Source organism: Papilio xuthus, unplaced genomic scaffold (genome assembly GCF_000836235.2).
Source record: "Papilio xuthus unplaced genomic scaffold, Pxut_1.1 DF824992.1, whole genome shotgun sequence".
In the NCBI taxonomy this organism is placed as follows: domain Eukaryota; kingdom Metazoa; phylum Arthropoda; class Insecta; order Lepidoptera; family Papilionidae; genus Papilio; species Papilio xuthus.
This window is the reverse complement of record NW_013533657.1, coordinates 3,097,628-3,121,726: the sequence shown is the minus strand read 5'-3', so window position 1 is coordinate 3,121,726 and position 24,099 is coordinate 3,097,628. Positions and strand designations below refer to the sequence as shown.

Genomic DNA, 24,099 nt, shown 5'->3' with positions numbered 1-24,099 from the left:
AGCATTAGCCTATGTGTTCTTTCAGATTACATTCTACATCTATGCCCAGTTCCAGCGACATTCATCCGTTCGTTTATAGGAGAAAAATAAAAAGGCTGTTTTTAGTGTTTTCCCGGCAATTGTTCAACATTTTTTTACCTTTTAAACCTTCGCTAGATCTCCACGAACATTTTAAGACCAAGATATTATAAGTTAAATCCGTTCAGTCGTTCTTGAGTTTTAGCGAGACAATTGATTTCTCTATATATATATAAATACCAGCTATAAATAAAACAATTTGAATTGTGGTAGTTTACTTTAGAGTTCCAATTTCATATTATTTATTAGATCAAACATTAATATTATATATTCCGTAGCTTAGCATTGCACTGCTCTCAATTGCAATGAATATTGGATACTTTAAATACATATCCGTAGTATTTTGTTTCGTGTCATAATCTTCTCTATTTTAGCACTGAGATTTTTGGACTTAATTAGGAAAGACTTTTTACTGTCAATGAAGGCAGGTGAGATAAAGTAATTGATATAATTTGGGCGAAACTGTGGTATTGACGATATGAATCTGTTCGCTCTGCCGCCGAACTGCCGCTCTCGAAGCGTTCGCATTGCAGGAGTCGCCAACAGTTTAATCACATCATAAAGTTTCGAGAGCCAACTCGTTGAAGGAAAGTGACTTTAAAAAGTGAATCGCGTTTAAAGTCGACGTTTTATAGGGTGGTCGAGAAATTATTTTGGAACTTTAGTGTTATGTTGAAATGCTCCGTTTACAAGTGTCGTTGCGCAACAAGGCCTGTCCATTCTCTGACAGATTACATCGCTTTTGCATGAAACTTTTACAATTCAGCAATAATGAAATATTAAATAATTGCATCACTCTACCAGGACCGCGTTACGAGTGAAACCTGATAATTAGTGGCGAAATGTAACATCGTAAATGTAAAATGATATAATTCTTATTGGAGCGACTTTCGAAAGTTGTTAAATAAACTTATTGAACATTTAATTGTTTAACGTTAACAATAAATATTATTAAGTTCATTTCACATTACAATCTATATATATAAAAGAAAGTCGTGTTAGTTACACTATTTATAACTCAAGAACGGCTTTACCGATATGGCTAAAATTGGTAAGGAGGTAGCTTTGAGCCAGGAGACGGACATAGAGTACTATTTATGCATATTTTTTATTTTATTTTTCGACTTTATGCCATGATGAGCTTCTTTTTATTTAACTTACTAATATTATAAATGCGAATGATTAGATGAATGTGATGTGGATGGATGGGTGTTTAAAGATATCATTAGAACGGCTGAATGGATATCAATTAAATTTGGAACCCATAAGCTACACTAATTAAGTTTTTTTTATATATCCACGGGGACAGAGTCGCGGGCGACAGCGAGTAAAGTTTAAAACATGGTTAAAGTATGTCATATCTTCATCTCGTTATAATATTTGTTTATTACATCGTTTCAAAACATTATCAACACTTAATATAATCTGTGAAATATGTGACAGAACCACGCGAGCATTTTCCTTTGTTTCATTTGACTCTGTAACTAAATTACTCTGTGGACGTGTAATAAGACTTGGAATAAAGATAGCCCGTAGGCATTTGTACAGACGCTTCCTACGATCCGCGCTGCTCTGTATAACTTATGCCTAACGATGTCGAATGGTCTACACTTTTGTTTCATCTAACCGTAAGATTCCACTGTTGTTTATTCAAATGCCGTACATATCGCTACTTAACGTTTACGATTTGCTATACGTACCATAGCAATAACTAAGGCTACATATAGTTTTTTATTGCAATTTATAATAAAACTTCTATAAAAGAGAGAAGACATCATGATTACGTTACTTACAAGATAAAATTGGTGGCGAGATAAAATTCTTTGTGAAATCTTTTGTATGAAAAATAAATAAAAAAAAACTTACTACTAATATTATAAATGCGAATGTTTAGATGATTGGATTAATGAATGGATATTTGTTTGACAGTATCTTCAAAATCTCTGCATGGATCTGCATGGAACTTGGCATAAATGTAGAACATAGTCTGGAAAAGCAAATAGGCTACTAATAAAGGTTATATTTTAATTCCGCGCAGACGAAGTCGCGGGTTAGCGCTAGTGTTAAGATAAAATCGTCTTAAAATGATAAACTTCTATGAAATAAGGTACAAGTTAAGTATATAATGACATTTAAATACTGTTTCAATGATGTAATTTAATAAAAGTAAGTGAGTTAGTTTATTTCCGTGCGGTTTAGCAACTGGAGCATGTAACTGGCATTGTCTGAACGAAACAATATCGATGTATCGGGAAGCGAGCGGTGAAAGTATGCAAGCGGGCCACTTGGGACACCGCTGCCCTCTGTCCACTACACTTATTAGAGATAGCTTGATAGTACTAGACCACTTCCTTGTTGTACGGCCCTCCATTGTTTTACGAAATGATACCACATTGCTATATCGAATTCAGATCTTCTTTAACTTTCTTAGCAGATGTCTTATTTTAGTTACTTTAGTATCAACAAGTTATAATAATGTTTGTATATCCAAAAAATATAACTAAAAAAAACAAATAATTTATTATATTTGTAAACACTACAGTTGCATAACGGAATTGATTTTATAACCATATAAAATGTTGTAAATTGATCGTAAAGTAGTAAGTTTATCAAATATCATTAAGCGGTTAGGAAGGCGGCGTGAAGCGCGGCGACCTTTCACTCAGTCAATATTAAATGCACAATAAATCACTAGATTACTGTGTGAGATGACACATGAAATGGTAGCGAATCGTTTAAAACCTCATTGTTTATCATTTATGAATAGAAATGAGATCGTTATTTTAATGTTGTTATAGTAACGTTTAATTTATTACTGGAAACCGATGCTCATTTGTTTATAGTTTTGAATTTTAATGATGAAATTTTTTTTGTTAATGATATCGTTGTCATTAATTTATGTTGGATTAGTATATTTAACATTTATGAGATTGATATATTGTTTTATTTAACATAAATTATTTAAAATTGAAATAATAATATATTTTAATTGGCATCAATGTGACAAATTTGTGTGTTAAAAATATGTATATATTTGTATATTATGTATATTGATTTTTATCTTATAATACGTATTGCATTTATTATCAATTTCATTAATATTTATTATTCAAGTTGTTGAAGGACTGATTAATGCAAGTATCTGATCTGGTTATATAACACCTGTATATGCACTTATAAACCTACACAATTGTACTTGATTGACATATAATAAACTATGTTTTTATATAATAAATATTATCTTGATAAGACCCTAGAAACAAAGGTCCGAACTTCAGATGTCTATAATAGTTGAATTAATAAAATAAAAAATAACATATATTTTTTTCATCTCATTAGCATCATTTCCATTTTGTAACTTAAGTATAATTTTAAAGTACAGACCACCGTTACAGTTAGCTAGGAGACATGGGGTTTTACTCGTTCGTTGCGAGCATTAGTTGTAATTCGATATGCTTCGTTCCGAGGCAATGCGATGTTTATAGTGTACAGCCGCACGCGAATTAACGAGCCGGCGTGCTAATGAAGTGGACGTAGACGCGATCATGCTATAAGCAGAGAGTAATGCTTACATTAATGTACTTAAATGCACTATTGTAATCACAAAACACCTTTTAATTACATTCTAAAGTTTTAATCATAGTTAATATATTCGGAAAGTCTATGCCATTGTTTTAAAAGCTGCATTTGCTTCATATATAGTATTGTCCACTCTTGTTTTAAAGATGATTACAGTGTTTTAGTTTTTCATTTATAGTCAACTGGATATCGAACGCGACTCCATCCGCGTAGAATTAAAAAAATATTAGTAGCCTATGTGTTCTTCCAGACTATGTTTGACGTCTGTTCAAAATTTCATTAAGATCCGTTGAGCCGTACCGTAGATACCTTGTAACAAACATCCATCCATCTATAATTTCGCATTTATAATATTAGTAAGATATTCTGACAAAATGTTTAATTCAAACTAATGCAAAAATCTATGCGTTGTCTTGTTACCAATTCATTGTTAATAAAATGTGATAAATTATAATTATAACTGGGCTACGATAAAGTTAATAATTAAAGTCGAGCACGGTTCAATAGAAAGTTGGGCCGGCTCAACCTGATTACGGATCTTGCTTTAAAAAGTAAACATTTATGAAAGGTCATACACGTTACCATACTATACCATATTTAAACGTTCAAGTTTTTAATAAATATCACATTTACAAGTGCATATCAGTTTCAGAAGAGAACTCCATACCGTCGTACTCATTAAAATCCCTTTGCACTGTAGCAATTTCAGATTAACAAGGAAATATTTAAATGCATCGAAATAAAATATGCTACTTATTATTTCTCAATTTCTCATTTGTCGATAAAATACGAATGCTTTCCTCGACACCGTGCCGTGTGTGTTGATCGGAATGATAAATGTACCCAGGGCGGATGCAAAGGGACGGTATTAAGAGGTTTTATGCGCAAAGAATTTGATTTATTACTTCATCGGGAAGTCTTCTTTGATTATATTTTGGGGTCATCGTGGACACGCCCACTCACGTTCGGCCTGAAGCTACTCAATGAAGTCATCGTATTCAATGTGTACCTACATAAATCATTCGTTCGACACGAGAAAAGTTCTGTCTAGTTGATGTATCGTAAGATGAAAAATAATAAAGAATAATATTTTACAGTTTATTTTCATGAATAATGTAATTTACCGTTGGTTTTTGAGACTAAAACCTTTCATTATCTTTGACAAAACAGAGATAACATTATTTTTCAAGAGAGATTTTGGTCTCAGAAACCCACGGTTAATGAAAATCTTTGTTTCCGGTTGTCAAAGGTGATTGTAATATTCGAATATTCAGGTATGACATAACAAGGCGTATAAATCTAAAAATGTATCGTTAGGTACAATTTTCAATTCTGCGGTTATCTTTATAAATGTTTCAACCATTTGAAATCAATCTTTTGCTAGTTATTGTGGTTTTAAAAATGTAAAACACATAATAGAAATCCTCATTGAATTTTTTAGTAGTCATAATTTCCACACTTTTGTCTTACATGAGCTTACAAATTAATTACCTTTGGGGATGGGGATTGCTGATCAATTTTTTATATTTACTTACGATAAGATTATATTTTATCTGTGGTATGTACAAAGATATATACATAAATGTGGTTATAATAGCCACAGATTGAAGACACTTGTCCTGTCGGTATCGCTCACGGCCATATGCCATATGATAATGTCAAGGAAGCACAATATGACGCCTCTTTTTTCATACATATGATTTATTACGCTGTCTTTAAGTTGCATTTAAAATAGATCAGAAATATTTTGTAATAAATCAACAACTTGCCATAAATGCTAACCTGAACTATAAAAATATTTTAATTTTAATAAGCAATTACATATTCACGCGTACTTTTATTATCTAGGCGTGAGTCATTTTACAAAAACATACTTTATTCAGGATTCATACGAAATTTTTCAATCTTCTTATTTCTTTTAACAAAATTCACTTTAATGTGAAATATAGTACAACTTATATTGAAAGTTATTGAACAGTGTAAACATAATTTACAGAATACAAATAGAATGTAGGTAATTGTTCCTGGTATTTAGTTGTTTGTTGACCGCTTTAATTTGCCAATAATGACCTTTGCGAGAGGCCGCCGCCGCCGCCCACCGAGATGAAAGGCTCGGCACGAGCGGCCGCGCGAAACTGTTCCAAATCGATACCGATCTGTCCTGCTACGTAATAAGTATTTTGTTACACGGCTTACACGATAAACTGTCTATTGCATACATTTATTCACAAGTAACAACTAAATATAGGAATAAGCAACAACGACATCAACCCTTTTTGATCGCCAGAAGCTAAAGGTTTTTAGCGTTTAAAAATACTTTATTTTAGAGTTCATTGCTTAGGTTTAGTTATAGAAAACTATAATATAAGCTTTCAAAATGTTGGTTCCGTGTAATTTTTCATTCTTTATAACGGACTCTAACTAAAATGCCTTGGTTTTACATAAGATTTCATAAGTTTTTGTAATAGGGTAAGACTGCGTGTCGAGTCTTTTTTTGGGCTGTATTAATTTAAAAAAATCTTTGGTCTGCGATTTAAATATAGTCGTCAAAAGTAAAGATATATCGCCTAACTCTTTGAATTTAATTTAACCTACTTTAACAGTATTTACACTGTACTTAAAATGTTATCCAACGCCCTCAAATCACTGCGCTCAGACATTACTGAGCCCAGCAATGTCATACATCACAATCAGTGAAATAATACAGTCTCTTTACACTCGTCATAGTAAATTTTATTGGTCCATATTATAAGAGTAAGCGATTTTACAAACTTTGTACTATTTATTTAAATCTCAGTCTTTAAAATTCAATGTATCTTTATTCAAATACTTATCAAAGATCAACAATAGTTTTAAAAAATAGTTTATTTTTTCTTTTTAATTTTATCTCATATTTACATAAAGTTTATATATATGTTGACAATAATGTGTTAAAATGAACAAGACTAATGTTCGTAATAATTTTCCTTTAATGCTTCCTTATGGTTCCAGTCAACATTAAAGTAAACAATTTATAAAAACAGTAGAATATAAACAATGTGTTACATTATAGCAAATATTAGTATTAAAAATTTCTTATAAAATAATGTAACATTAAAAAAATAATTAATTTAAGTAGTGTTTTTAAGTTAAAAAATAAATTTTAGCAATAGGCATTGCTTCCGATTGTAAAAGAAATTCTAATTGAACGCGCGGTAATTGAATGTCAACATATGACGTATTGACGCCCGCGACTCCGTCTGCACGCAATTCAAAAAACATTATACCTATGTGTTCTTGCAGAATATGTTCTACATCTGTATCATATTTCATCAAGATCCGTGGAGCCGTTCCGGGAATAGTTTCAAACAAATATCCATACATCCATCCATCTTTTATCCATCCAACATTCGCAGTTATATTAGTAAGTGATTTTGATCAAAATCTTGATCGTCTACTTTACTTGGTATTACAATAATACTCTATGTACTAAAAATGAGATAAATATAAATCCAGTAAAGCTATCGTGTTATCTTATCTTAAAGTCATTACAATTCAACATGTGGACGCTTATCGTCTATCGCGCGCGTCGCTTCACTCTAAAGTGCGTTCAAATCGGGCCGCCTAGCTTACAGACCAGTAAATCTTGGTTGCGGTCTAAGCTGAAACTGATGCGGCACTACATCAATGCGGTAAACGTCTTAGTGTCCACCGGAACGCTCATTTTATTATCGTCTTGCATTTCATTGCGTGCCGGTACTGTTAGCTATGATCGTGCGCGATCTTACGGGCCTTGTCTGATACGTATCAATAGCAATTTCTATAAGTTATCTGGCATTTTTTCTTTTAACATAAATTTTTGTAATTGCAAATAATGTAATTACACTACACTAAACAATTGTTGAATTGTCAGCGTTGTTTTTATTACTTTAATTCAATTATTTTTTTCATTCTTTGATACGCAGACAGCATGTCACCTTCCGTTAATTAATTCAATTACTATAAAATCTTACTAATATTATAAATGGGAATGTTTGGATGCTTGTTTGAAGGTGTCTCCAGAACGGCTGAACAGTTGTCCATGATATTTGGCATACATATAGAACATAGTTTAGAAGAAAACATAGGCTACTTATTTTGTTCTTTTTAATGCCGGTCGGAGTCGCGGGCGACTGCTGCTAGTATTACGATAATTTAATAAGTCTTTCCAGTATTCGCGACTTTACTCGAATGTTGTACGTGTAAAGCTGACTGACATCGGTTCTAATGTTTTACATATTAAATTCATTACACAAACATTCGAAAGCCGTAAGCAAACTTAATAGCTAAATTACACATTACCTCATATATCACTTCACCGACCGTCAGCTCAAGCGGATGCCTCCAAGCTAAATTCTTAATTACTCGGCTTCTTCAGTATACATTAGTTAAATTTATTAGTTCGTTTCGGCTTGCAATCAACTCAAGATTGAAATCTATATCTCCGCAAATCAGTCGTTGCGCTATTTTTTCAATTTATTCTTTTAATTGTACACGTTTTTATTTGATTTACACCCTTGCGTATTAATCAGACGTATTGAAACATATATTTAAATTTATACATCGTAGAATGTATTCATTTGCTTAATATACAATCAATGTAATTTAAATAATAGTATTATATCAATGTAGATTAACAATTGAGATATTATTTTGATTTTTATTTCTTAAAACGATCGTAATATGAATATTCACATCTTAATAAAAATAACTTTAACAGATGTTCGTGAATAGATAACAAATGAATTGAATGACAGATGAATAAGCGTGTTACGTTAAAAGTCATTAAAGATAAACAGGTTATTCTGCAAGCGCACTCAAATACAATATTAATAATTAAACTTCTTTAGAACTTATAGCTTTATTTATGAAAAAGTGCCAAATACTAGTTAATGTTGGTAAATAACATACATATTAAATAAATCATTTAGTGTTTCTAAAACATATTTGCTGTCTTAAGGAAAATAAAGTAAAAATGGGAATCTAATTAGTAAATTTAAATGGCATAAATTTAAATTATATGAATATTCAAATAGCAGAATGGACCGTCAGATCATTAGCGGCGCGTGCGGTGCGCGTGCGCCGATGCGCTATTATATTTGAAACAGTGCACGTTACTCTATAACTACTTATATAATACTTCTTACGCTATTTTAATATTTGCACGTAATCGATATTTGTTAAATACAATTTTCTTAATTTTTTAAACTCAGCTTGGAAAAATGTCATATTGGGAGTTTAACACCTCCCCTGTTTTGAGTACGTACTTAGTGGATACGGCGAACATGTCAAAGTTTAGTTAGGTATGTTGAGAAAAAAAAGAAAAATATCATTTAGTACTTTTTTTGATGAAAATGTAGATTGCAAAGAACAAACAATTTAAACAATTCTAATCTCCCTTATATTATTTCGAGTTAATGATAACATAAGACTTAATAACGTAACAGTGATAACAGATGATCCGCGGCTCACATCTGACTGAGCTAAAATTATCCAATCACAATTGACACGGCCGTGTAATTTAGCGAGTGTTTTCAGCGAACGCGCCTGATCCGCCCACGCGTCATACAATCATCAATCACTCAGTGGGCCATTCCTCACCACATGACATTCTAATGCCTCTAATATTGCACAATAGAGGGTAACAATTTGACCGTCTGGACGCATTGTCTTAGATTATATTTCGTATGAGGTCATGATCGTTATTCTTTTGTTTTATATCTTAACGTTACGTGTACTTAATGTTTGTTTATGAATTGTTTTGATTAACGATAGATGAGAAAATATGCGTTAATCCAATTGTGCTTGAAGGCAAGGTCAAGACACCTGAAGTTAAATGATGATTAAACGATTGGATAAGGTGCTAATGAGTTTAATATATATTCAATCGAGTAATGTCGGTTGGAGGTTTAAAGTTATATTTAATCACGTTTTAAAATTAATAGTAACATATTACAGTTTTTTAATACATACGAATATATAATTTCATAAATTGTTATTATATTATTTTGTATATGCAATTCTCTGTGCAAATGTTTTTGAATACAACAGGATTTATTCACAAGGCAATAAATTATTCTAGCAACAATAAAACAATGCTGGGATATCGATAGTTGAGTGTGGTGTATGTCGGGATTGTATCAATATGTAAATTGAGGTGAATTTTCGTAACATACCCAGTTCAGGCGCGGCGCCGGAGACCGATTCATCATAGAAATGTGGACGGATCTGCCCACGCGTTGCTTTAATGCACAACTTTAAAGTGTTATGTTGTACTTTGATATTTCTATACTTTAAGACGACGATTAATAATGAAAATGATATTTCCCTTTGCTTAAATTTTCCTATACATATTTTTTTTTAAAATTAAAATAGGTTTTTTTACAAACATTTCTCGTAGCTACACATACGTACGTAAAACAAAAGTCATATAAAGTAAATTTAGTTTAATTTCAATATATTAAAAGCAATGTTTAAAGATCTAACCGCCAATTACATCTGCTTAATTTATTCCATATTACATTTAGATTTAAAATAGCGCATGTAAAATATTAGTTGGTATAAAATATTTGTAAATACGCAGTTTGTATAATTGAATACACGTTTGTGGCGCAGTATTTCCTGTATACAGCTCATATCGAATTTCAAGACTGTAAACTATTTGACAGCAATTTAAGATTGACTGTTAGAATCGCTTTGCTATATTTAGTGGTGTTTAAACTACACTACGGTAATATTTATACGTTAAGAAATGTACTCAAATATTTATGAATAAGTGTCTACTCAGCGATAAATACGTCAACTTGGGCTATAATTATTTTGTATATTACGATGAAGGCACCATAATTTTCGTCTGTGTTGCTTGTGTTTTCTTATACAATCGTTGTTAATCAATAAATAACTATTAATATAATTTAAATATTAAGCGATTGACTGTAATAAATATAATTCTAATGGTCAAAAAGCTTCAAGTTTTAAATAATGAAGAAACATATTTTTAAAACATATTTTATAACGATTTTACGTTTATTAGTTACCTAGAAGGGGTAGGGGTAATTTGTTGCGGAGTCAAGAATTATATTTTTAAAAAATACTTCAAAAACTAATCGTTTTAGTTATTGAAGTTAGTATTTGTAACTTTGAAATAGACTTAAATACTCAGTAAAATATGAAATGTTTTGTTTTTATGTTGTGAAATACTGTCGGGCCAAAGAGTCGAGAAACTAATGTTGAACCGTGAAATGACGTCCAATTGCTAAAGGCGCTTCGCGGCTTCGCTTTGTGCAAATACTATCTCACAGTCCACGCCCATAGGCAATTCGGTTTATGGTTGATACGTAGCGGCGTTGAAGCCAGTTTTTGTGCTGATAAATGCACGCTTTTAGTCACACCATAATGCATTTAAAGTACAACATTAATCAGGATGTTAAAGGTTGTTGAAATATTTAATTTATTCATTAAATTAACAATTTTTTAAAGTAGAAAATGAAATGCAGAACATACTGTAGGTACTATTTCAGCCAAGTTTAGAGACTTATAATAGTCGTCGTTAAAAGAATTTCTTTTAGTTAATAAGAAACTGTGATAAAAATATAATTGCGTTAACAGTTTTCACTGTCACGTTTAATCACATGATCGATATAGAAAACATATCATCTCTGTCTTATTATAAAACCCGTAGCTCCAGGTGCGTATCAAACGTTCAGTGAAAACTTACAAACAACCGCCCATTAAGAGCCTCCGGCGGCGCGGGCGCAATAGCCAGCAATTTCACCCTGATTCCTATCATCAGAGCGTCGATGCCCCACGAGAAAATGTGGGAAAATTTTCACTATCCAACAAGACCTAGTAATTTGATAAGAATCATTCCCGGCTGTCCAAAAGAAAACGATAGTAACTGTTGAGTGATGCGACCACTCTGAAAGAAAACTAGATCTACAAGGAAAATCTGACTAGTTTGCAGTGATCGGACCGACTACCCTCTTTTGATAATTCTACGTTCAATCGTATTCCTATTTACGTCGTGATATGTTTAGACTGACCTGTAATGATACGCAAATCGCTTTGAAATATCTTAATGTCAGTCTGCGGCGTGTTTAAAGGCAGGTCAAGAATCCAGTTTACATTGTATCTGCAAATAATATGGAAACGGTTCTTTGTTAAATAACCGTATTAATGGTAATAAAATAAATCATAAGAGTAATTTGTATCAATTATTCAATTTTGCTTCATATGTGTTGTTTACATTAATTTGCTAACATACAATGCAAAGCAAAAGTAAAAATGTTAATTTTCACTTGTTCGTCGTCTGTTACCAACCATTTGAGCTAGTGCTGCAGTTTCAATATATTAGACATCAACGACACTCCTGAAAATGTCGTTCGTTATATTTACAATACTTGCAACGCAATTTATTTTACTATTAAATGTTTTATTGCTTAAAATAAATTATTTTTCGTCAAATATTATGACGATTTCATTTTTTGCTTTTGTTTTATTATATCACCACTGTACGTTTCCGTGATCTTTGTATGTCTTCATGGCTTAGCTTGGCAAAAACTGTTGCAGTTATACTCGTCCGAAAATTATGAAAAACGGAGTTATTGCTTGACCTGCTATAACTGGGTCGAAAGCGTACATTGTTGATAATGAAATGCGGACGTAACTGCACATACTTTGTACGTAACTTGAACGTCGGGTACAAAAATGAAGTGTCACTTTAATTAGTCTAGAACGTTTTGAAGTGGCTATGTTGTGAGGCCGAGTCAAAGGTTGAACTCCGGTCTTTCTCACGCGAATGCTTCTAAGAAGCGTCAGATTAAAGTCATCATTGTCCAGCGCGTTTATATCACGTTCAAAAATGTCACTCGTGTTAACTGTTTCGCCGTCCATTCGACAGTAAAAATATTATTACTACATACGAGTCTCACCAAAAATAACAGTTCATTTACCAATCTCGTTATATTTTTAAATTATCAATACTCTCATATAATCTCACACTTACGATATGAGATTATTACTTAATTAAGTTTTAATGAAATTCAACATCCAGTTTTTATATCAGTAAAAATAATATATCTAGTTATGTTAAACGAGACTTACAACAAATTGTAACTTTTATAGCTATAATTTACAACGATGACTGAAGATGAAATCGTAAAAGAGAACAGTCGCTCGAAGCGAAACGTTTTATGCGAAATCAGATATAGGGAGCGTCAATGACCTTATTCGGTCGATATCGGAAGTGGTTGCGGCTTCTTTGAGCGAACGTTTAATTTCTTAATCCTAATTGATTTTGTTTGTTCCAAGTGCGACCGCGATAACGCAACACGGAGCTCGAGGCTGCGCGATGTTCAATTGTTTAAAGACTACCTTTACCGACTGTTAGTAATGAAGGTTAACTCGATAACCAATTAAATAAGTTTTTGTTTTAGAGATAAAAATGAGCCGTAGATCAAAGTAACATAAAATGATGTATTGTTATTTTGAATTCTTCATTGCCCATTGATTATCTATCTTTGATTTTTACAAGTGATTATTATAATTAAATTATTATTAATATTTTTGTATAGGTTTGGGAATTTGTTTTTTTAAATTGCGTTGGAAAAAATTGTGAAATGATATAGCGCTTGGAAATGCCATGTCATTTTAGAAATTAAATTTTCTTGACTTTTTATTAAATTGGATGATAATATTATATATATAAAATTAATCTTACCTTAAAGTAAAAGGATGTTTTTTCAAGTAAAGGGATTTAAATATGTTATTGTTTTTATAACTGTTTTTTAATAATAATTATTACAACATAACTGCTTTCAAAATTATCGAAGTGTGTTATCGTAATGGTTTCGGCTTTATGAAACCGATCCTCTAAATGTATCACTGCAATATTATATCGCTTTTTTATCGTGTATAATATTTATAACTTAATATAATATTTAAATCGAAGATTTGTTTTTTATACAAATATTATTTATAAAAGAAGATATTATTTGTATAAATAGAAAAGTCCATCGTTACTGTTATAGAATAAACTATATTAAGTTAAAATTAAGTTATGAGCTTTTTTCTTACTTAAAATATAAACATGACAATATTTAAAACAGAGGTTGGTCCAGGAACAAACTATGTGAAATAATTTTCATTTATCACTCCAATGCAATAGTGAAAGTTTGTGTTAATCAATTTAAAAGCAATAATTAATAACTGTATTGTGATATAATTTTCCGGTGTCTGGTGCGATCGCAAGGACTAAAAGTGTCGTCATTGTCGAGACGCCGACGACGCGAAAGCGAATCGATCGGTTCTTTTATCAATACTATGCGTGACCGAGGCCATTGTTAGGAAAGCGAAAATAGGACAAGCTGACGTTATAAAAATAGAATAATAACGCCGGCAACGCGCTTCGCTGGAGCCTTCTTTTCTTTGTCCGCGGTCGCGTGCCGCTGTATGCCGCGCAGTCACGACTATCCATCGCACGGCCACCCCATTTCGTAAATACAACCGTCCGTTTGCTCTTTTACTTTGTAATTGGATGAAAAGAGCGGACCGTTTCGCGGGCGCTAAAAGCATTAGATTAGAGGTAAGTTGCAGTGCAAACGTGTGCGCCTAATGGCGGGAATCCATCAGGAATACTCTGAAGTAGAGACGAATTCGAACTTTTGACCTTTGATATATTTTAGTTTGGCGTGAGTTGCGACTAGTTGTCGGAATGGTAGCGTGTGGTGGCGAGTTTTATTTATATTGGTAGTAGTAGTGCAGAAGCGATCACGACCCGGTAATTGATGCTCTGAGGAGCGCGTGCCGTGCGCCGGGCGGCGGCGGCGTGGTGCGGTGCGGCTCACGGCACACTCGGCCCGTTATAAGTGTTCTAACACACTGAGTAAGCACGCGCCGCCATTAAACCACTAACATTCTATCGTATTATGTTTTAGTTATTTCTTTTTTGTTACTCAGTGACACAGTTTTTTATTTGATTGATTTTTCATATACGTAATGTTTTATGGTTTTTTATTGTATTGAGGCAACGTTGATGATTGTTAATTTATAACAAGTTGTCTGAAAATGTTCTAATTTTAACGATGATGTAACTTTTGAATGAATTAGGTTATAATATTATAATTTTTTTGTGCTTCATAAGACTGTACTTTATATTTGATTCTTATTATTTTGTCGTTGCTTTATTTTAAAAAATACGAAAGGTTTTTTATTTATAATAAGAACAAAGTTTATTCGGTGACTTTTTAAGAAAACGAAAAAGTTCATAAAAAATACATTAATTTTTATTATTTTCTTTTGAGACACATAAAAAAATTAAAAAATTCAGACGAAAAAACGATTTGTCGGTATACTTAATTGGACATTTTATATGAAACTTGCAAAGCTTTAAGTAAGAGTTGATTGCTGATGATAAAAGGCTTAAGAAAAATACCAACTTACGTAAGAACAGATGCGAATTGATACAATTTACATTAAATTGATGAAAGTAAACGCGTTTGGAATCGCCGCCAATCACTTTAAGAGCTTAAAGGCGCCGTATCTGAGGAGACATTTCTTCGGCTTTCGCGTAAATGGAAGTAAAAGTGTTGCTCTATTTTAGTGAATCAAATCAATAAAAACAAAAATTGATAGCGCTTTTTGTAAGCACTTTACGCGTGAGTGCTCCGTGATTCGTAGCATCGCAATTTTAGTAGCATTTCTTTAGTATTGTGGGTTCATTAATTTTGATAATATTAGATCTTAGTATAGTAGTATAGGTTGTTAATTTAATGTGTATGATAATTTTGCCAATAAAATATATTATGAATATAATAATGATTTAATAAATAATTTTACATATCTAATGTTGCAAGCATCAAATCCTATTTGTATTAGTCTACAAAAAGTTCCTGAATTAACATACGTAAAAAGTTAGGTAATTAAATATGTGATTTCTTTCCAATGTTCTCTATTGTGTTTTGTAAAAGAAAAAATCGTTTTGTGAAAACCATAAAGGTATTATTTATATGTATTTGTATTACGCATTTGTTATATTGCGGCAGTATTATTTGTTATTTAACTGCAAACAGTTATATTTCCTTTATATAATTGAAAAAGCATCCGCTGAGTTTATATTATCGCATAAAAGCACTTTCAGATCATAAATATCTCACAGAATTGACTAACTCTTGCTTTATAATCTACTTGTTAACTATTCGTAAGATAATAACAGAGAAATTTCAAAACAACTCTTGAGATGCACTAAATAACGGATCAATTCAATAAATTCTCCTTTAGAAATCTATGATTTAAGATGGATAGTCTCGCGAAATACATAGTCAAAGAATCAAATTTCATGCCCACTTAGAATCGAATGACGTACAACAATCACCATAATCGCTATAATGTAGCACACATGTACATATTTTCTTTTGACTTGAAAATATTCGACCTAATAGCGTTGTGAATGCTTATGTCAATTTTTCCAAAATGGGTATGGAATAAACGTCCTCAACTGTACGTAATAAGTTAAGCTGTCTCGTATCTTACCTGTACTTATGAATAATTAAATCTATGTTTGTAGTGATACAGAAAGATACGACATCCGGCAGAGAATGTCATTTATTTCAAGATGAATAACTAAATGAAGCTATGTTAGTTAATATGACTGAGTCCAGGAGGCTACGCGGCTGTATCAGATGATGGTAATGATGTAAGTTAATAACATCGTAAACCTATACACTGTAAAATCTGTTTTAGTATTAGAGATCCCGGAGTCCTAATTTAGTCCCCTTTCACTTCCCACCCTTTTTCTTAAGGAAAGGATGGGAAGTGGAAGTGGATTTCCGGATGAAAGGATGCATGGAAGGTAAGATATTTTCTTTCTGTGCATCCTCTCCTCCGTCGATTAAAGGTACGCAACGCATATGCAATTGCGTATGTCTATGGGCAACGGTCACTTCGCTATTTCAGCGATTTCAGGTGGCCGCTCGCTCGTTTGCCTCCTTATAGTATATAAAAAAAGGCCTTATAATATATAATAAATTAGCCAGCGTGGTTGACTATAACCTAGTCACCTTTAACTTAGGGTAGGCTCCGAGCCCCTCGGTGGGGATGTATAGCGAGCTGATGATAATGATTAGAATAATACGAATGTTACAATTACTTTGTTAAGTTTTCAGGCAAATTTATCTCCAAAAATGAACTAAAATTGTTCCTTTCTTTATCATAAATAGAGGAAGAATAACTAAAATAAACAAAACATAGTTTCAATAATGAGATTCTTGGTATATTCGAGTGCTATTATCATTGGACAGCATCGCAATTATAATATAGACATTATGTTGACTAGCTGCAGTAAATAAGCCTTTCGAGGAAGGCCGAGCCTATATTCAAAGCCAATAACTTTACCTGCAAAGTGAAATTTTAGAAAATGTACATCAACATATATTTTATGAATGTAATCTAAATGTATTCAAACAATACTCTGTTTTATATACAAGTCGTTCTTCTCCTGCGTTACTTAGATAAATTATTATAATTGTTTACAATGTTCAATATCAGCACTGTAACTGTGGTAGAGCCCGATTTAACATCTTCGCACAAATTGACCCGGCTCGCCCAGTGAAATACCACGATCACGCAGAAGACAGGCGTGAAGTGGAAGCAATTCAGCGTTTCGTCTGATGAGTGTGCGTCCCGGAGGCCTAATTTAGTCCTCTTTACCTTCCTACCGTTTTTCTTATAAGATGAGAGGATGCATGGAAAGGGAAAATATTTTCTTTCACTTTGCTATTTTAACGATTTTAGGTGGCCGCTCGCTAGTTTGCCACCTTATGATATAAAAAAATTGTCATCATCATCCTGTATTAGTATACTATAGAAAGGAAAAGGCCCTCTACAATTTTTGTTGTCTTTCGTATAAAAAAGTACATACTGTGGCTTTAGAATAAAAGTATGCGTCAAGTTGCTTATTTCTCGTTTCATAATTAAGTACATATGTATATCAGTACAATAACGTAATGCAAATTATTTACATATTAAAAGTGTAAATAAATAAGCGGTATTTCACATAAGATAGATAAAAGCGGATCATAAGTTAGTTAACGTAACGACACCGCGATCGGCGCGCGCTGAGAGCGTTATAAACTTGTTTAATAACGCGGTAGCCACTTTTAACTGTATCATTGCCAGTTTTATTGAAAATATCCTAATCAAGACGCTCGGCTATATATGTAGAGATTTTATGACTCGTTTCTAAATCTTTAGCCTACATTTTATACCGCCTTTACGCCGTTTTATGAGGTGTTTATGAATCCAATCATGAATCTATGAGCAATAAATAAAAAATGTATGTTTTTTGCTTGCTTTATGCAATCAAATTAGCTCCGATGGTTTATGCGTCTTAACAAGGACTGTTCATTTTTGTTATGTAATGTTTATTTGATATTAATAAATTTAGTAAAGTATTTCTTTGGGAATTCACATCATCTAAGTAGGTAAATTAATTGAAGTAGAATTACCTACATATATGAACAACTTATTAATATTATAAATAAGAATGTTTGTATAGACGGATGGATGTTTGGTAGAAGGTCATCACCAGAACGGCTGCATGGATCTAGCGGAAATTTGGTATGAATGCAGAACATAGTCTCATGATATGTGATCTACATAGGCTACTAATTAAGTTTTTTTTTATTCCGCGCGGACGGAGTCGCGGGTGACAGCTAGTATTAATATATATTTGGAAAAAGTGCAAATTGAGTGATATACTATGTTTGTGACTATATAACGGTTCATAACAATTATGATGACATCTCTCAACTTGAAATATTGTATTCCAAATTTAATAATGACAATCAAATTTAAATTCCCAACATTTTCATAACAAATGGATCTTTGTAATGTAAGAGTATGAAATTACACGAGCATTGAGGTATTCGCTAATAGTATGATGAAAGTACACATATATGATATGCGGTTTGCCCGAGATCAAGGATGGCGCTACTAAGAATCAACTACTCACTCGAATCTCACTTGACTTGTTACCATAGTAATAATTCGACAACACTTAGTTTCTGACATCAAAATTTCTGTGCTAAATATATCGTCATCTCTGTAATACTTATAGATAAGACACAGATCATATGATTTAAAACGGGGAATTTGACTTCAGAAACCCACGGTAAGACTTTTAAATAACTTACATTTTTATACTATGTATAAAATACCATAGCTATTTTCTTAACATTTTAATAGAGAAATTGAAAAGAACGGATGGTATGGTAGGAGCCGTGGCAAACCGCGCGGTATTCAATTGTAGGAAACCGCAAATACCTTAGATCCGTTGCTTTCGATATATCGACATCGGGCCGCAACGCTAAGAAAGTAGGCTAGTGATTCACTATTCTGCCTGATAACACGGCTCGTGCTTTCTGCGCTTCAGATACTTTACGCCTTTATCAACAGTTAAAAGGGAAATTTATCTAGAACTATATTTGTTGCATTATAAAATTATCACGTTTAAGCTTTTTATAGCACTATTAGCTGTCGTCCGTGACTCCGTCCGCGCGGAATTAAAAAAAAGAATCGCTTTAACGATGTCTTTATATATATGTCTTTATATCGTGAAAAAAATTATATTAATTACTGATCTCTTTGGCTATTACCTGATAATAAGAGAATTTAGCTACCGTATCAGTCTACGCTACAGTATCAATCTTTATTTTAAAAAGATTTTATCTTAGCCGTTGATTGTTACAAAAAACAACTATTCTTTATTTCACTAATCTATTAATTTATCAATAAAAGAAATAAGCTTATCAAAAAGAGAAGTGTTGATAGAAGTAAATTATAGTTTATTGTAAAACGTTTCATTGAGACGACCGTTCAAAGTGAAACCTCCAACGATTTCACTGTCAATCGTTCAATGCAAACCACGAGGTAACATTATGTAGCATCAGAAAATAATACATTAAATCTAAGTTACACGATTAAGGTAATACTAACTTAAGTGTTTAACGTAACTTTGAAACCACTTGATACGTAGATGGATAGGTACTTATTTCTAAATGTAAAGGTTTCATTTTCAATCTTACTTACAATATTATAAATGCGAATGTTTAGATGGATGGATGATTGTTAGAAGGTATCTTCTAAAAGGCTGTATGGATTTCGCTGATATTTGGCATAGATGTAAAACATAGTCTGGGAGGACATATAGGCTACTGACGGAATCGCAAGCGACAGTCGTATCATAAAAATGAAAGAAATTTGAAGACAATATAGGGACATAGCAGTGCCCCTGCAGCGATGCAAGCTATCAATTATTGGAAGACTTATAAGTAATAGTTATTAAATTTTTTTTCACAATTTCGTCCAATAAAAGACAAAATCGTAATTCTAAAAGTGTTTTTTAATAAAGTTTATACAACTTAAAAAAAGGTCAGAGTTCAATGATGTTTATTAAAGGTTTCGATAATAATGGACAGCGAAGTATTGTTAAAATAATGTAATAATTGAGTCAAATAAACAAATGATTGTCGGTCGTCAGATATAAAGTATACTACGTCGATACCAAAATTATAGGTATAAAGATGATTACAGCCATCGTGCAGCATTTTTTCGTTAACCTTGATGCAGTGATTTTCAATGAAGCTGATTAAAAATTGAATTATGAAAATTTAATGAGCGCTTATTATTGGTTTAAAAGATATGATGTAATTGTATTTTTACTTTATTTAGATTTTTTTAATAATAAAAATAATTTTTTTATTTTTAAAAATTAATTTCAAGTACCCAACTCTTTTGTTTTATATATGTGCCTATATTTCCAGTGAACAACAGCATCAATGATATTTTTACTTATGTTTTAGTTATTTGGAATTGTTCAAGAGAATTTGTCTATATATGACCTCTTAATCTATGTAGTTTTTTCATTCATCGATTTAAAAGCATTAAATGTACACAAATCTTATATTGGTATTCAATGTAATTAATATTTTAATTTAATTTAGAGTTTATAAATTTTACATCTTGCTATACAAAACCACTTACAATAAGATTGTTATTTTGGCAGGATTTTTTTTTAAATAATACGCGAGAAAGTACAAATCGTAAAAATATAAATATGACATATTAATTAAAGAAGGATCTTCGTTTTTATTGTTCGTGTGAATCGTAACATTGGTATTGCGATACATTGAGAAAGAGTTAATAAAAAATTTTAGGGCACAGTAAAATTTAATTCATACCTTTGTGAAATCTATAATATTGTGAATTACGTGTATAAACCGATGTCGCAGTGGCAGTAAAAAGGATTGTTGTTAACGTAAATAACACGAGTTAATTGCTGCAAATAAATAAAAACGAAACAGATACTAATATCCGTTTATTATAACAGTATTCAGTTATTTCATAATTTTAAAAAGTTTTTATTATGTTATAAACATTTTTTTAACGATTATTTCCAATGTCGTAAATATGGAGTATCTCTTTGTACCCAGATGGTATTACCTTCGTAATTTGACTCACAGTTCGCGTGACTATGGTTGATTACATGACGCGTGTTCACATACATATGTATTATTTTGAGATTAATGTGATGAGGTTTTAGTAAATTGTCCGATGTTATATTATATTTTTATACACACAATATATAAGTATAAGTTTTATTTTATATCAGGGAGGAGGAAAATATAAGTCAGTATTACTATAGTAGAATTTACGTGAAGTTTTACTTGCCACGTTTACACGCTAAAAATGATCTCACTTCTTACTCTACTAATTACTAATATTATAAATGCGAACGTTTGTATCTCTATCTCTCTATCTATGTTGGAGTCTTTGAAACGACTTAACGGATTTTCTTAAATTTGTCATAGATGTAAAACATAGTCTGGAAGAACACAGGCTACTAATTAAGTTTTTTTTTAATTCCACGCGGACGTCATCGCGGGTGACAGCCAGTAAAGCATAACAATTTCTGTAATAGTTAAGTGCAATCAAACTCATATTAAAGTATATCAATCACCGTTTAACTTTTTATCTAATACTCTTATTTAACAACTCTGCTTCTGATTTTAGTAGATCTAATCTACAAGCCATTTAGCGCTGGTTGAAATTATGTAGGTACGTCATCGCTTCACATAAAACGCCCGCCACTTCACAGAAGTTTAGTGCCGTTTCCGAGAATTAGAACGTTTGATTTAGCCAGGTTCTCCTAAAAAGTATGCAACATCTTCCTATTTCGGAAAGCTTCTTACCTTAAAAAGAATTGATATAAAGTATTGCTGTATAAATAATTTCAATTTGCATGGATTTAAGGCGGAAAATAGTCGGTGGGGCGGAGGAAAATTTCACTGCAACGGTCATTTGCTACGCTATAAATTAGCGCAAAATATTTCAAGTTCTTCCTTAGACCATAAACATAAGTTGTAGTATTTAGAAAAAAGAATATTATAATGACCAACCTGAGATATAGTTTTAAATTAAAATACATTTTTATTCATTATTCATATAATATTGACTTTGTAAGAGCATTTTTTTTTTTCATTTCATTTAAAAGGAAGTTTATTAGTTGCCATTCATCTTCGCTAGTGATCAATTTTTCTTAAATTTTTAAAACAAGAAGTTGTAAAAACAATTGCTAAATTTAATTTAAATTTCGAATTATTGTAGTGTGGAAAATCGTGAACTAGTTGTATTTTAATGGCTCAGTATAGGACGTAGTATTAAACTAAGATACCTTTAGCTGTAGTAGCCGCCTAATCGCAGCCCCGGGGTCAAACCGTGTAGGAGCCCGTCGTCCCACCACGTTTATTATAATAAGCTTTAGTAGCCATTATAAGATATATCCATCGCCCTTTATACATTAGCTTAGTTTATATAAAATGAGAAAATAATTTATTATGTATTTTTTATGACATTCCTGTTTGTCGTGTACATTTTTTATTTATGTTTTAACAAAACGTGGAATTGAACGAATGACTTACCTATTAGCGCTTGGTCGTGGTAATTGGGAATAATCTCATTTGCGGTAGACAGTTTGGCGGCGGTTTTTGTACGCTGCAACAAAAGAGTAGAATACATTTTAAACAGGTCTCGGAAACATTTTAACGAGCTTAACTGCATAAGTCACAAGCTGTATATAAAAAAATCCATATGAATGGACTTGTTTGGACTTATAACTGTGTGATTGACGAAAGCCGTAATAACGGTTGTTAACAAATAATAAGTTAACGTTGCGAGATGTTAATTTCATCTGAGATTGCAAAATCAGTTGCTCCAGACGTCCCCAAATGTTTTTATGTTTCGATAGTTGCGCATACTCAAAGGGGCAATTATTTAATAATAAAATTACACAATCGTCTTAAATAAGTCGCATCGTGACAGTTGTGCGGGTACATTTCTAGATATCGACCATTGAAATTAATTACGTGATCTTTGAACTGTTGCCAAATGTTGTCGATCTATTGTCACTGTTCATAGATGCATTGTTGATTTCATTATTGAATCATTGATTAATGTTGACAAGGGCTTGTAAATTTTATGTTGCAATAGTATTTAAATTCACCTAGTGAAAGTCAGTGAGCAAGAATATTTCTTATTTTTTTTTAATAATTAATCGAGATATTTAACACCGTAATTAAAAAGAGTACAAGTTTTAATAGATGTAATCATGTTATTAATGTTTTAATATCAAAAATAAAGACGCATTCTACCTATTTAAATAAATGTATGAGTTTTCCGGTTCCATTTGAATAAATTAAAAAAATACTACAGTAAATTAAACAAATAAAAAAACTGCATAAATCGACCTTCGAAAAATTCCACTTAAAATAAAGTTGTAAATGTATGACCAAAAAATATGATATACGTTGTGTACAGATTAGTTCGGTGCCTTGTGATGTCTGTGTTTTATAACAAATGATGATACTACTGTTGCTTAACAAGATTGATATTTTCATGGCACGTGAATGAGCATCTGTCTCGGATTCCGAAACAAAGGTCCGGACAATTTGTGGGCTCGATTAGATGTCTGGTTATTGAAAAAAATATCCATTATAACGTATTATATAAGATTATACGAGTGTATGTAAGTACTGACAATATGTTTGTACAATATTGTCAAAATATATTTTTTTAAGACAATGTATTAGAATTTGGGGTTTCATGACAAGTACTGTTTATTCGCTCTGTTGTATGAGAGAAAATTACGGCTTATTGACTTTTTTTTTAGAATCTCGAGATAGTATGAAAAAGTTTGATTTTTTAAACATGTACCTCTTATATAAAAATAAATAGCGGATTTAATCATTATTTTTTTCTACAAAAACAACTTTTAATATTAAGTAAATATTTGTAGGATTTCCCGCTATTCAATCGTTATGACAGTGTGTATCAGGCGTTACGTATCGCGGACAATAGGCGATGATTCCAATA

General features: G+C 31.9%; 1 protein-coding gene across 1 annotated transcript in view; it reads right to left on the bottom strand.

Annotated features, from left to right (window-relative positions):
- LOC106126582 (transcription factor hamlet) overlaps nucleotides 1-24,099 on the bottom strand; it is a 71,003-nt gene that overhangs the window by 21,261 nt on the left and 25,643 nt on the right. The window contains exon 2 of the mRNA XM_013324302.1: nucleotides 22,650-22,722. The gene's annotated coding sequence lies outside the window, so the exon portion shown is untranslated. The remainder of the gene's footprint in view (nucleotides 1-22,649; nucleotides 22,723-24,099) is intronic.